Source organism: Falco punctatus, assembly GCF_963210335.1.
Source record: "Falco punctatus genome assembly, chromosome: 3".
NCBI classification, from domain to species: domain Eukaryota; kingdom Metazoa; phylum Chordata; class Aves; order Falconiformes; family Falconidae; genus Falco; species Falco punctatus.
In genome coordinates, this window is record NC_137582.1 from 32,748,827 (window position 1) to 32,761,894 (window position 13,068).

Here is a 13,068-nt window from a genome sequence, read left to right on the forward strand (position 1 = left end):
TCTTCATGACAACTCAACAGTTTTCTCACTTTTATTTTTCTTATTCTCCCTCCTATCCCACTGCAGGGGTGAGTAAGCGAGCTAGCGGCTGCGCAAGGCTCAGCTGCCAGCTGGGGTTAAACCATGACACTAAGCTAAAATATTTCCAGAAGAGGGACTACTAGCTCTTTTACTATTCAATATTTCCAATTAATCCAGGTTTAAGAACAGCATACACTGTTCTTTCCTCTCAACATTTATGAGGAAAACAAGGGTTCAGCTACCACAGGATATTCTGTCACCATCTGCCTGTAAAAGCCAATTCTTACTTCTCTGCATATGTTTACTTTGGTTTTATGTTTCCTAAGACCTTCTGAGTCTGAAACATTTGACAATTACAGTCAGACTGCGTTTGATCCAGCGTAAACTGTACATGTTGCGGGTAGAGCACAAGAAGCTCAATCCAGTCCCAGATCACCCACACAGAAACTTTGTCAACAGCTCAGCTAAGCTATCTGAACAGGGCTGAGTGGAACAAAGAGGCACAAACTGAGCGAACCCTTACAGTCAGAACTGGCCAACAGAAATCTGGCATGAGTCCTGTAAAAATGTGGAAAAGGGGTTGCCCTGCCCAGCAAAGCCCCAACATCCAAAAGGAATTTTTCTTTACTCACAGACTTGTTGCTGAGAAATATCTCTTGTTTACAGGCAGACAATCTAAACATAAACCCAGCCCTTGTTTTCTGCCTTTCATGCGTAAACCTTTCAGAATCTTTTTGTACTTAGTTTCTAGAAGCTGTGTCTCCTGTTCTTTTCATGGTGAGGTCGTGGCAGTCAGGACAGAGCTAAAATTACCAGCCTTTGACTCCAGTTCTGGCTCTGTTTGTTAGCTTTTTGCTCCCATTACTGAAGCAGGTCAATCGTGTGCAAGAACAAAGAAGCATTATAAAACAGAATTAGTAAATCTTCAGGCTTTCTGATTTGGCATATAATGTTCTAAAAGGTTCAAATACTTTTAAAGATATAATCAGTAGTATATTTCAGCTCATTTCATTAATTTTCATATTAAACTTCACCACAATGCATTCCATATGCTCCAGAAGTAGTCAAAAGACAGGAAACATTATTTTAAATTTTTCATTCCAAACAGTAATAACACTCAAAAGAAATAGATCATAAAATAAGGATCTCATAATCTTCACTGGTAATATGGAGAAGCCTCTATGGCAGTGACATTAAGGTTTTCAAATAAGAATATAAATTCCATGGAAAGAAATGCAAACAAAGAATGAAAAATAAGTTCAGATATAGCACATTAATATTGTGGTTCTTTCTTTTAACTACCTCCTTATCATAAGATAACATTGTGTGACAGTCTCATTGAAAACCATGCTTTCTGACTAGCATCAGATGCGTAACAATCTTTTAGTATGCCACAGCAAAAAGCAAGAGTTGCTGCACCACTTCTGGTAAATGTCAAATGCAGGTAACTACAAAATAACAAGCCTGATACAAATAGAATCGAGGCCATGTCCTATCACAGGAGAAAGGTCTCCGTTTGATAGCTTCTGATAAGTAGGCTAGTGCCAAACGTACAGCAATAAAAAATATGTTTTCCGAAGAAAGAGCTATGAATCATCAGAGTATGATCAACTAGTTAACAATTTTCTGCATCTGGAAATACACTCATGATACATACATATATTCTGAGCAAAGCTACACCATGTCTTTTGAAAATACAATATGCAAATCGGAAATTTAAATGAAGAAGCAGGAAAAGTAGTACATCTATAGATAATCCAAGGAGTTTCAAAATTTGTCTCATTTACTACTTACTGTGGAAAGCTATAAATTTAAAAGTTTTTCTGGTAGTGTATATATTCAAATAACTTTTTATTATTGTAATATTCTGTTTTTAAATGTGACTATATTAAGATGGTCCAACCTCAAATTTAGGGAACCCAAAATTACACTGATACATCTTATCCCACTCAAAATGCTATCTGCAGTCGTGGTCACTGTCTATGCTTCAGAAAAAGATAATTTCTCCTTTTGTTCACAAACCTGAATTACATAGTAAGAAAAGTATTTCCTGTAGATGCCCTAAAATGTAAAATTAACACATTTTAACGAGTCTCCTGCCAATTCTTCTTTGAGAACCTACAAATCAGGCACCCAACGGCTCATATCACAGGCTTTAATTTCTAACTCTGGGATAGCTAACTTTCACAGAAGAAAAAAAAACCCAAACAAACAGAGAACACTTTTAATACTACATTTCATAACAATTTTCCTATACAGTCCCACAGTTCTGGAAGATTATTTGACACTCGCTTGTTAAAAGTTATTAACACAGAACAATCCTTTGGAGATAATGTCATTTACCTCCAAAACCTGGAAAGTCCAGTGTCAGCTCTCTCGGTGGTGCACATGTACACCTCATGCTTGCAGATCTCTTTCCTAATGGCACCATTTGCTGGGGCTGTGCATGTGCATTATACCTTCTGTCTGACTGATTTATTTAAAGAGAAAGTGCTAAGAGCTTAAAATCATTCCTTAGTTCTTCTGTCATTCAAAGCCTGAGGCAAATGAAGAATGTAAAAGCAAGCTGGGAGGACATTTTTCAAAAAATGTACCATGTATCTTTAAGAGACCACACAATGTTGAGTTAGCAACCATTTTCTCTTTTTTGAAGGATGCTTCAGTGCAGCTCCTTCCCATGCAACTGTCTCCTTCAGACTGATGAGAATTAAGCATCTCAGCTGTATTAGTCATAGTACCTGAACTCACAATAATTAACACTATCTGAAATGCAGCTCTGCCAGTGTACCATGTGACAACTGTGTCAAAGGTATGTTTGAGAAAGCACTGTTCTGTTTCTGCCACTTTGCAGATCTCCAGATACTGACATTTGTATCCTCATGTTCAAGACAAAAGATATGTAAGTATTACAGTAGAAGAAACAAGTGGGCTCTGTGACCCATTTATGAATTCTCTATTTGAGATAGCTTGACCCTTCTGTACATAAAAAAGCTTGGATACACACAAAAACAGATGGGGGTAGGGGGTGGGAGGGCGAAATAATCTAGTATTTTATTTTCTTTTAACGGAGCTCCTGAAAAAAAGAGCTATGACTCTTGACAGACAAACAGAGATTGTCTCTAAAATAAAATTAAAGAGGCATTTTGCAAGTGGATTATAGGGAAAGGTGTCTGCATCTCAGTAAGAATAAATAGAGAATGAAACCCATAAGAAGCTTCTGGCAAGCAGGTAACTATGAGGTAGCCTTTTGAGAATGTCATGGTTTAACCCCAGACGGCAACTAAGTATCACGCAGCCACTCGCACACTCCCCTGGCTTTCCCCAACGGGATGGGGAGGAGAATCTGGAAAAAGGTAAAACTCACAGGCTGAGATAAGAAGAATTTAATAAAGGAAAGAAAATATAATAACAACAACAGTTGTAACGAACAGGAGAGAGAGGGAGAGAGGAATAAAACCCAAAGGGAAAAAAACCCAAAGTGATGCACAATACTATTGCTCACCACCTGCTGACTGATGCCCAGCCAGCCCCTGAGCAGCGATCAGCAGCCCCTGGCCAACTCCCCCCAGTTTATACACCGAGTATGACAATTTCATGGTATGGAATATCCCTGTGGCTAGTTCGGGTCAGCTGCCCTGGCTCTGCTCCTGCCCAGCTTCTCGTGCACCTCCCCACTGGCAGAGCATGGGGAACTTGAAAAGTGCTTGATTGAGAGTGAGCACTACTTAGCAACAACTAAAACATCAGTGTGTTATCAACATTATTCTCATACTAAATCCAAAACACAGCACCGTACCAGCTGCTAAGAAGAAAACTAACTCTATCCCAGCCAAAACCAGGACAGAGAAGCATCAACCCTGCAGAGAAACAAAGACCAGTCGTGACTGATGACAAGCCTCAATCAGATGAACTTGACTTCTTGAAATCCTTGAAAAGGGCATCCATTTTGATAAATTGGTGGCCAAGGATCTCAGCACAAAGGGTTTTCCTGGTCTCTCTGACATGGAAGATTATAGGTGAAGTCATTTCTTCTTCTTCCTTCAGGGAGTCAGCATTCCCTGGACTTGTCAGTCCCTGTCCATGGTGCTCTGGCACCCCCAGGCACAGGGCTCGGACATCTGTGCGGCTTATCGGGTCATACTAAGACACGTGCACATGGACATTAGGCCCCGAAGGATTTAGAGGTCATTCAGAAGCTGAATTCACATTTCTAGTACTCTGTCAGAAGGTCTGTATTAGCACATAGGTAACTTGGAACAATTTTAAGACGTTAGAAATGAGATATTGCATGCACAGCAGCATTAGTGCCTTTCTCCTCTGATGGAAAGTTGTATAAATATGAAACATTGCCCTACATTTGCTTACTAACATGTTACATTTCATGATCATCTTACAGCATTATTCTTCGTATGGGAGAACTGTAATAGAGTTCAGCTGGACACTTTTTCACGAATAATTTATGACCTACATGGATTCTCCAATGCCTTCTCTAGGAGATTTTTCTGGCTCTGTTTCCAAATATGCTTATTCAGTTTCACCTACACATGATATTTGTATGCCAGATGTGTATTTACAAGACAGCTCTACCTCTTAATAAAATTATTAGCTCCAGTTAGTCTGCTCAGAGAATATTTATGTCTACATTTATGGGCAGAGTCTGAAAAAAACCCCAGCAACCACCACCCTTGAGAAGACACAGCTGGAGCTCCTCCATGAAAAGCTAAAAAAAAAATAATAATAATATATATATGTGTGTGTGTGTATATACACACACACATATATATATATACAGTTTTTGGCATCATGCCTTCCAAACACTGGGCACCAGTTCTGGAATGCATGAAGGCAGTATAGCTCATTTTCTTAATGGCAAGGTCTCCAGCCAGTGTTAAGGAATCAGTTGTTCAGCAATAAATCCAGCTCAAGATTAAATTAACTTTAATTAAAACATGCGAAACACACCAATCCTCAGTGAGTTATTATTGGACTTGCAGAATGAAAAAAAGAAGTTGGCCGGAATAACAAAACCGATTTCATCGGATGCCATCTACATATTTTGCTTTCAGAGGAAGTATGTCTCAAGAGCCCTCCACCTCCCAAAAAACAGCCCACCAAAACCCACTTAATCCAAAGCATTTCTTGCTCATGATAGGTCATAGAAAAGGCAGCAAATGCATAACGCTGCTTATAAATACTATATGAAGTATATCCATATGCTAGCCGAATACAAAAAAATATATATTTTTTTAAAAATTACGAACTGCTATAGTCCTAAATGTGATAAATTTGAAAGTCCAAACCTTATACCCTCATACTCCCACATGGGCAACTTTTGAGTATATGCAGCACAGCACGTGGACAGATGTTTATTTAAAAAAAAATAACTTAATGTTTATGAATTCAGCTAAATACCAGGAACTCAGCAAGATAAAGCTTGAATCCAGAAATACAGTGACAGTATTTCAGTTTGAAAAAACACACACAATTGTCTTAACTTATTGATAGACACACCTCAGTTCAAAGCTTCCCATTTTTTTTGAGCATCAGCAGATATTGAAAGGAACTATAAACTTGTGAAGGAGCCCCCTTGTGCTCTGTATTCTTTTCCCTCTTATGACAGGCAAACATGTAATTTAGTACGTCTATGAATGCAATTACGTGATAAGCAGATGCATCATTTTATCCCAATATTGTAATGAATATTTTTAGAACTACTTCCAATTTTAAGTCTAAACTTATTCCTGCTACTTTATGCTCATTTAATCATGTGCTGCAACTGTCTTTTACGTTAAATGCCTTTCCTGATAAGGAAAAAATCTTCTCTGGTTGTAATTAATCTGTCCAAGCCATTTAAATCTTCTCCCAAATATAAACTTTGTTTTTCCAATCCTTCTTCTAGCCTTTTCTTCTCCTACTGAAGCTTAAAATCATCTTCCATGAAGAGAGGCAAACAAAATTACACATTGGATTTCAGCTAGTGGATCAACAGTCAGCACTACCTGTAGTTATCAGCCTCTTTGCAGCTCCTAACCCACCTAACAATCCCTTTTTTTCAAATAGGTTAATTATTTTCCAGCAGATCATTAAAATTACCCCTAAATGAGAGCATCAGCAGAGTTGTCTTTAGAATGCATACATAAATCTGAAGCAAAACCCAGTAGCTGTCCTAGAGCCTTGTTTCAGAACTGGGTGGCAGATTCAATCACTATGGTATCCTTTATTGCTATACATACAAATATTATTTCATTATCATTGAAGAGAAATGTTGCTTGCATCTGGTCCAGTCCCTCATCTGCAATACAGACTTGTAACTTGGATACAACACTATACTGACTATGATCTAATCATAGAATATCATTCCAAATTTGACAGGATCATCAAAGGTACTTGTTACCGGACTTGCAATGTCACTTACATATTCCCTCAGAGTTCTGAGATGATAATTACCTGTCTCAGCCCTTGATCTGAGTATGTTTCAACTCCTGTGTTTAAACTTGGTTACATATCCATGCATTTGACCATTTCCCTCATGGGCAAAGTCATTATCCTTCAGGAAAATTGAGATAAAGTCCCAATTTTGTACTGAGCCTTCAGTTTAGACCAAATATTTAGGCAGAAAGTACCATGTCTTGGTTTTGTCTTCTTTTTTCTAAGGCTGAAAAAACATTTGTGGGTTTGTGTTTTTCAGAAGAGACTGTCATGGTTTAACCCCAGCTGGAAACTAAGTACCATGCAGCTGTTTGCTCACTCTCCTTCCCCCTACCCCAGTGGGATGGGAGGTGGGGGGAGATTTGGAAAAAGGTAAAACTCACAGGTTGAGATAAGACCAGTTTAATAGTTGAAATATTGTTTGAAAAAAAAATAATGAAAAGAAAAAAGGGAGAGAGGAATAAAATCCAACAAGATGAGGTGATGCACAATACAACTGCTCACCACCCACTGACTGATGCCTAGCCAGTCCCCAAGCAGCAACTGGTGGCTCTATCGCAGTTAAAACCAGAGTAGGATCTAAATCAGTTGTGATGCTGGACATTCATATTAGTAGCAAATAATTGAAACCTGTATTCTTTGCACCATGAACTATCAATACATGATTTTGCATGAGGCATTTCTGTGTTTCAAGAAAAAGCACTTTTGTGTTTCTAATTTCTTTCCCCATATACTTTTCTATTACTGGACAGTGTAAAGAGCTCGAAGATGCTTTAATGAAAAGTACAGGTTGCAAGTATTACCATCACCCAGACAAAACATAATTTAAATCATGTGTTTGTTTAAGCAGGAGTCTCTCTGATCATTAGTGGCTTGCAGAATAGTGTTATAGTCACCAAAATCTTAAGTGAGATCTTGGAAGAAGCTTGCGGGGAAGGGTTGATGCCTGAAGTTAGGTACCTACATTAGGAATTTACATCCAGAAAGAGTAAGGCAACTTCATGTGTTAAGCAAAGCACTTAGTTTTCATATTATATAATGTCCTAACCGAAGTACTTCAGATATATTTGTGTCCCCTAACTATATAGAGAATGATGTACATAAATTATGTACACTAATATACATATTCAAGCAGACTAACTGGGGATAAGTTCTCCAGCAATTAACTCAGTTGCACAACGTTTGTATTTGTACAGACTTTTTCAGACAAACTCAGAGTTACATTTTTTAGAGCCCATGACAGTCAGAGAAGCTTACTGACGGTTTGCAGCATTACCTACATGGCTTCTAGCTGCCAGCCTTTTTGGACAGTATGCGTGGTTCTACCCAGAAAAAAAATACCAAAACAAACACACAAACAAACAAACCACAAAGAAACACATTCTAAATAACAACCCAAAAGCAAAAACTGAGATGTGATGTACCAGCCAACACGCTTTGCATGATTTAAATCCTAAGAGAAGGCACAAAGCTATTTGTTTGAAAAAGTCAAGATTGGATGAAGGCGGCTAGCAAAATGGATTAATGAGAGATGGATCAACAGCTTGGTAATGAATAAATGATGCCAGGAAAGATCAGCTATGAAAGGCCTTGAAAGTAAAGATGAGTAATTTGCTTGGTGCAATAAAAAGTTACCACAGACTGTGAAAATGAGCTAAGCAGCTGCATTCTGAAGAGATATGAAGGGGCTATAGCACATGTTCAGAAGGCTGCAGAAAAAACACAATGACATCTTTATGAGATTTAGCTACATGAAAGACTGTATCATAATGCATCTTAATATTATCATGCAAGGAAACTGAGGCAAATTCAGACACAGCTTGATCAAAGTATGCTTCTCATACAAGTAGGTGGTGTCCAGGTCACACAAAAAAGCCACAAAAAGAATCCTGGTATTATTGTGACAGGTCAATGGATGAGTTACAGGAAAGAAAACAGTAAGACTTGCCTTAACCATGTTGAGCATGAACTGTTTATTACCCACAATAACACAGATATACTAGCTGAGAAACATCTCACCTAAATTTTGATGTCTACATCATCAGTGTTTACACCTGAGTGACTTGCCTGTTACACTCCATGGAAATCTTACCAATATAATCAATCAGACTTAACAAAGTAAAGGATTAAGTTTAGTCAGATGAATCACATCTGTGGTGAGTTGATCCTGGCCAGCACCCGCACAGCCACTCATTCACTCCCCCTCAAAGGGTGGGGGAGAGAACCAGAAAAGCAAAAGAGAGAAAACTTGTGGGTCAAGATACAGTTTAATAAGTGAACAAAAGAAAAAGGAAAAAAAAAATATTCATGGAAAAGCAGTCATTCACGACCTTCCATAAGCAAATTGCTAAGTCTTATCAACCAGATCTCCAATGACTAGTAAGAAATACAAGAGTGGCTTGTTGCAAACTACATATTTACACTCCAGAAAGTTTGTTTTATTAGCAAAATTTCAAATTGGAGAGAAAAAAAAAACAAATTAGGCATTTATGAGACATCTACATGGACCTAGGAATTGAATTTGTGTGTATGGGGGAAGAACACAGAATGAAACTGAAAGAAAAATCTTTACATGATGATTGTTGATGGGGTATTTATAAATTCCAAAGGAAAAGAGAAGAGAGCAATGAAGTCATAGTCCAAGCAGCAAAGGATTTCTTTGTTCATTTAGAGACATCTTGCTGCAGTCTATCAATAACAGATCTTTGAGAAACACGGACGAATTGGGTAGTGATTACCAAAACATGAAAATCAAATTTCTTAACTGTCTGCGAAAATATACAGCAAACTTGAAGACTGGATGACAAAGCTCATTTTAGATTCAAGGGTTATTTTTCAGCCTTAGGTATCAGAGTAATAATAAGAATACTGTGTCTGAAAAATAAGGTGTTGAGTTCTGTATTATTAAATGATAGCTGGAACTAATGAAGCCTAAATTCTTTTACTGGTTTTTATTCATGGCTGACTGACTTTACAGTCTGAGACAGCGCAAGTTCCAGCAGAATTTTTCCAGTAATTCATGCATTTGAAAGGGCTTTTCTTTATTATTTTTTTTTTTTCTACACAGATTACCTAATGCCTAACAAGGTATAAGTTTCTATTATCACTTTTTAGAACTTGGAGGATCTGTTTCCACTGGTCATTTTCAAAAAATATGAAGAACATAATTACCTTTGACACTTTCCTTCATCTCCTGTAGAATTAGCTAAATACCTCTAAAATTAGAGGATATACACAGAGACCATAGAAGTATTGCCTCAATAGATTAATAGGACATAAGAGTTAAGCATTGAATTTTGGGTCTCATGAATTAAGACTAATTTGGCATTTTTAGTGGTCAGTGAAACAACTACAGGAAAACTTGGAGAATGATTACTTGGTTTCAGCCATGACTCATCACAAATGCCAAGCAGCACATGGTGATAATGCCATGCCTTTCCTTCCCATCTCCCACGTTCCTTGGACTCCTCACCTCCACCCCAGTACTGGATCCATTTGTTGTACTGAATGTTGTTGATCAATGGATTCCCTCTGAATGGTTAAATATGACTTGGGCATGTGTTGTAGTTTAAGCCCAGCCAGCAATTAAGCCCCACACAACCCCTGGCTCACTCATTCCCCGCAGTGGGATGGGGGAGAGGATCAGAAGAGTAAAAGTGAGAAAACTTGTAGGTTGAGATGAAAACAGTTTAACATGTAAAGCAAAAGCCACATGCACAAGCAAAGCAAAACAAGGAGTTCATTCACCACTTCCCATCAGCAGGCAGGTGTTCAGCCATCCCCAGGAAGGCAGGGGTCCAACACGTGTAAGAGTTACTTGGGAAGACAAACGCTACCACTCTGAATGTTGCCCCCTTTCCGCCTTCTTCCCCCAGCTTTATCTGCTGAGCATGACACCATGTGGCATGGAATATCCCTTTGGCCAGCTGGGGTCAGCTGTCCTGGCTGTGCCCCCTCCCAGCTCCTTGTGCACCCACAGCCTGCTGGCTGGTGGGGTAAGATGCAAGGCAGAAAAGGCCTTGACTCTGTGTAAGCACTGTTCACCAACAGCTAAAAACATCGCTGTGTTATCAACACTGTTTTCAGCACAAATCCAAAACATAGCCCCATACTAGCTACTATGAAGAAAATTAACTCTACCGAAGACAAAACCAGCACAGCATGCTTTAAACAGGTTTCAAAAGCATTTGAAAAGTAGTGGCAGAATTCTCTGCAGAATTTATTACGTAATTTCATGTGGATTCTTTGATAGCTATTGTATTCTTTATTGGACAACATTGTGAGAGAGTAAGGTTAACACCTTAGGCACAGAGGCATATGGTTTTACACTTAGTTCAGTGCTAGGCAAGGTAACACCTTACCTTCTAAAGATCTATTTCTTCCACACTGTACATAATTACTCAGGTAGTATGCTTTTCTTGTACTCCGTTCGTAGACTCTGTCACCATGGGACATAATTTCTAGTTCATGTGTGTCCTGATGGAAGACATTTAAACCTAAATATGAGCTCAAGTGTTTCAATTTTCAAGTAGCTGACTTGAAGGTATCTTGCAGGAGTCTGAAGTCTTTAAGTCACATCTAGAAACTAGTAATTTTGACCCTGAGAATGATGAATAGTAGTAGTTCTTTAAAACTTAGTCCAACATAAAAGATGGCATAAGAACAGCTATTCTGAACTATCCTATACCTTTATAAAAGACTTTTTGGGAGAAAACATTACCTGCATACATTGATTGCTGTATTTATATTACTTTGCTCTTTTATTTTTCCCACTTACAGGGCAGAAACCAAAACCTGCTATTGTGTATGAATTCTCCAGAAAGAGTTTCTGAAAATTCTGTGAGAAGCAGCAGTTATGAGCATTTTTTTTGTTGCGTTCACTACGACACACTAAGGACAGTGATTTCCCTCTTTCCTACCTTCATTTACAAAGGGAAGCCAGTTATATCATCTAAAATTTAGCTTAGATGTTGGAACACAGACACATTACACCAGATCAGAGCAGCTGCCAACCTGAATAGTCTGAACATGGCCAAGGCCAGATGAGTAAGAAATCCCACAGTAGGAAAATGTGAAAAATGCAGCCCAGTTGGAAGGTCTTTCTTAATTATTCTCAAGCTACTGGACTGCTCTCTACCCTGGAATATGCAGCTTCCATCACTCAGAAAACCGTTGCTTACGAATACAACTTGCAGTTTTTTTCTGTATGCTACCATAACTCAAGTTTATTTCCATATACTTGAATTTACTTAAACATGTTGCTGCAACACCAAATGACACTGCTCTGCATGTCAGTTACCACTTTTCTTACAATTTTTCTTACCATTGTTAGAGTTTCTGCCTTTCATTTAATTACAAAACTTCTTGTTTTGTGGGTGGAATGAAACAGACCCATATAAGACCTCTCAAAATTCAGGGTCTTTTCCCTTCGTGCTGTATAACAAATGAGTCTTTATTTTCTTGCATAACCCTCTCTGTGAAGACATTAAAGGATAGTCCTGATAACTGGAAGGCTTACAACACTAGGAAAAGAGCTAATGCAAACAGGGTCTAAATAAATATGTTGTGTTTAAGCTAAAGCACCACAAACATGGTAAAATATTTTGGTATCTAACTCTCCTCCTTTTGAATCCCCTAATATCATTCTGAAATCTTGAAAAGTAGTGAGGAGAGAGAAAGGAAAAACAGATCAGCAGGAGGGAAGAGTTTCAATGTCTTTGGTTTTAAACAGCATAAAATAAGGATAAAATTATTTCTAGAGTACTTAAAAATAATCTAGAAAGATAAAACCAGTATTTCTATCTGAATATAGAAATATTCTGAATATGAAATAACCAGTATTAGCCAGGATCTTCTTAAATTTATCTGTTACATTAAATTACTTCTTGGTACAAGACTCAATCAAGAAAATCCTGGCTAAAACTAACAGTAGTGCAGAACTGCTGTTTAACTTAATGTTTTTGATGAATTTCAACAATACTGTTATTAGCAGCATTTTAAATACAATTGCTGTATAGGCACATACTAGTGAAATCCGATACTTTGCAGTGTTACAGTATTAAGGTTCTTAAAGTTAATTCATGCCAATGCAGATGTTCCTAATTACTTTAAAAGCACAAATACTTACACAAATTAGTTGTTTCCAACTCCAGCATAATTCAATTAAAGGAGTGCTTATAATGTAACAACATCAATGACAGTTAAGCATAACTAATATGGGAAATTGTTAAGAAAGAATCAACATGGTTTACATAAGGGAAGGAGTTAAAGTCCATTTGAGCAAGATAAGAAGCTGTGATTTACCTGAGGCAAATACAAAATATTGCCAAATGAAGGTGACACTATCAAAGACACATCAAAAAACTGAGAAAAACATTTAATTCCCAGTAGCAATCACTTTACAAACCCAGATTACTGGGACTTCAGGTTTCTGCAGGTAATTGTGCAGGCTTTTGTTTTGGGGGAGTTTTTCCTTTTCCTTTTTTTTTTTTTTAAGCTACCAAATGGAGTCTAGCTCCACCCCTGCTTTGTATAGCTGCTTGAAAAGAGATGTGGTAGGTAACATAATACAGCATTAAATCAACGCAGAAGCAGAAGTACGCAAGCCATGGATGCAGG

General features: G+C 37.9%; 1 protein-coding gene across 5 annotated transcripts in view; it reads right to left on the minus strand.

Annotated features, from left to right (window-relative positions):
• Positions 1-13,068, minus strand: part of SLC26A7 (solute carrier family 26 member 7) — a 100,088-nt gene that overhangs the window by 63,172 nt on the left and 23,848 nt on the right. The window contains exon 1 of one of the 5 annotated variants that reach the window (XM_080381835.1): positions 654-12,248. The exons of the other annotated variants lie outside the window; for them this stretch is intronic. The gene's annotated coding sequence lies outside the window, so the exon portion shown is untranslated. Of the gene's footprint in view, positions 1-653; positions 12,249-13,068 lie in introns of those variants that run through there. 5 annotated transcript variants of the gene reach the window in all.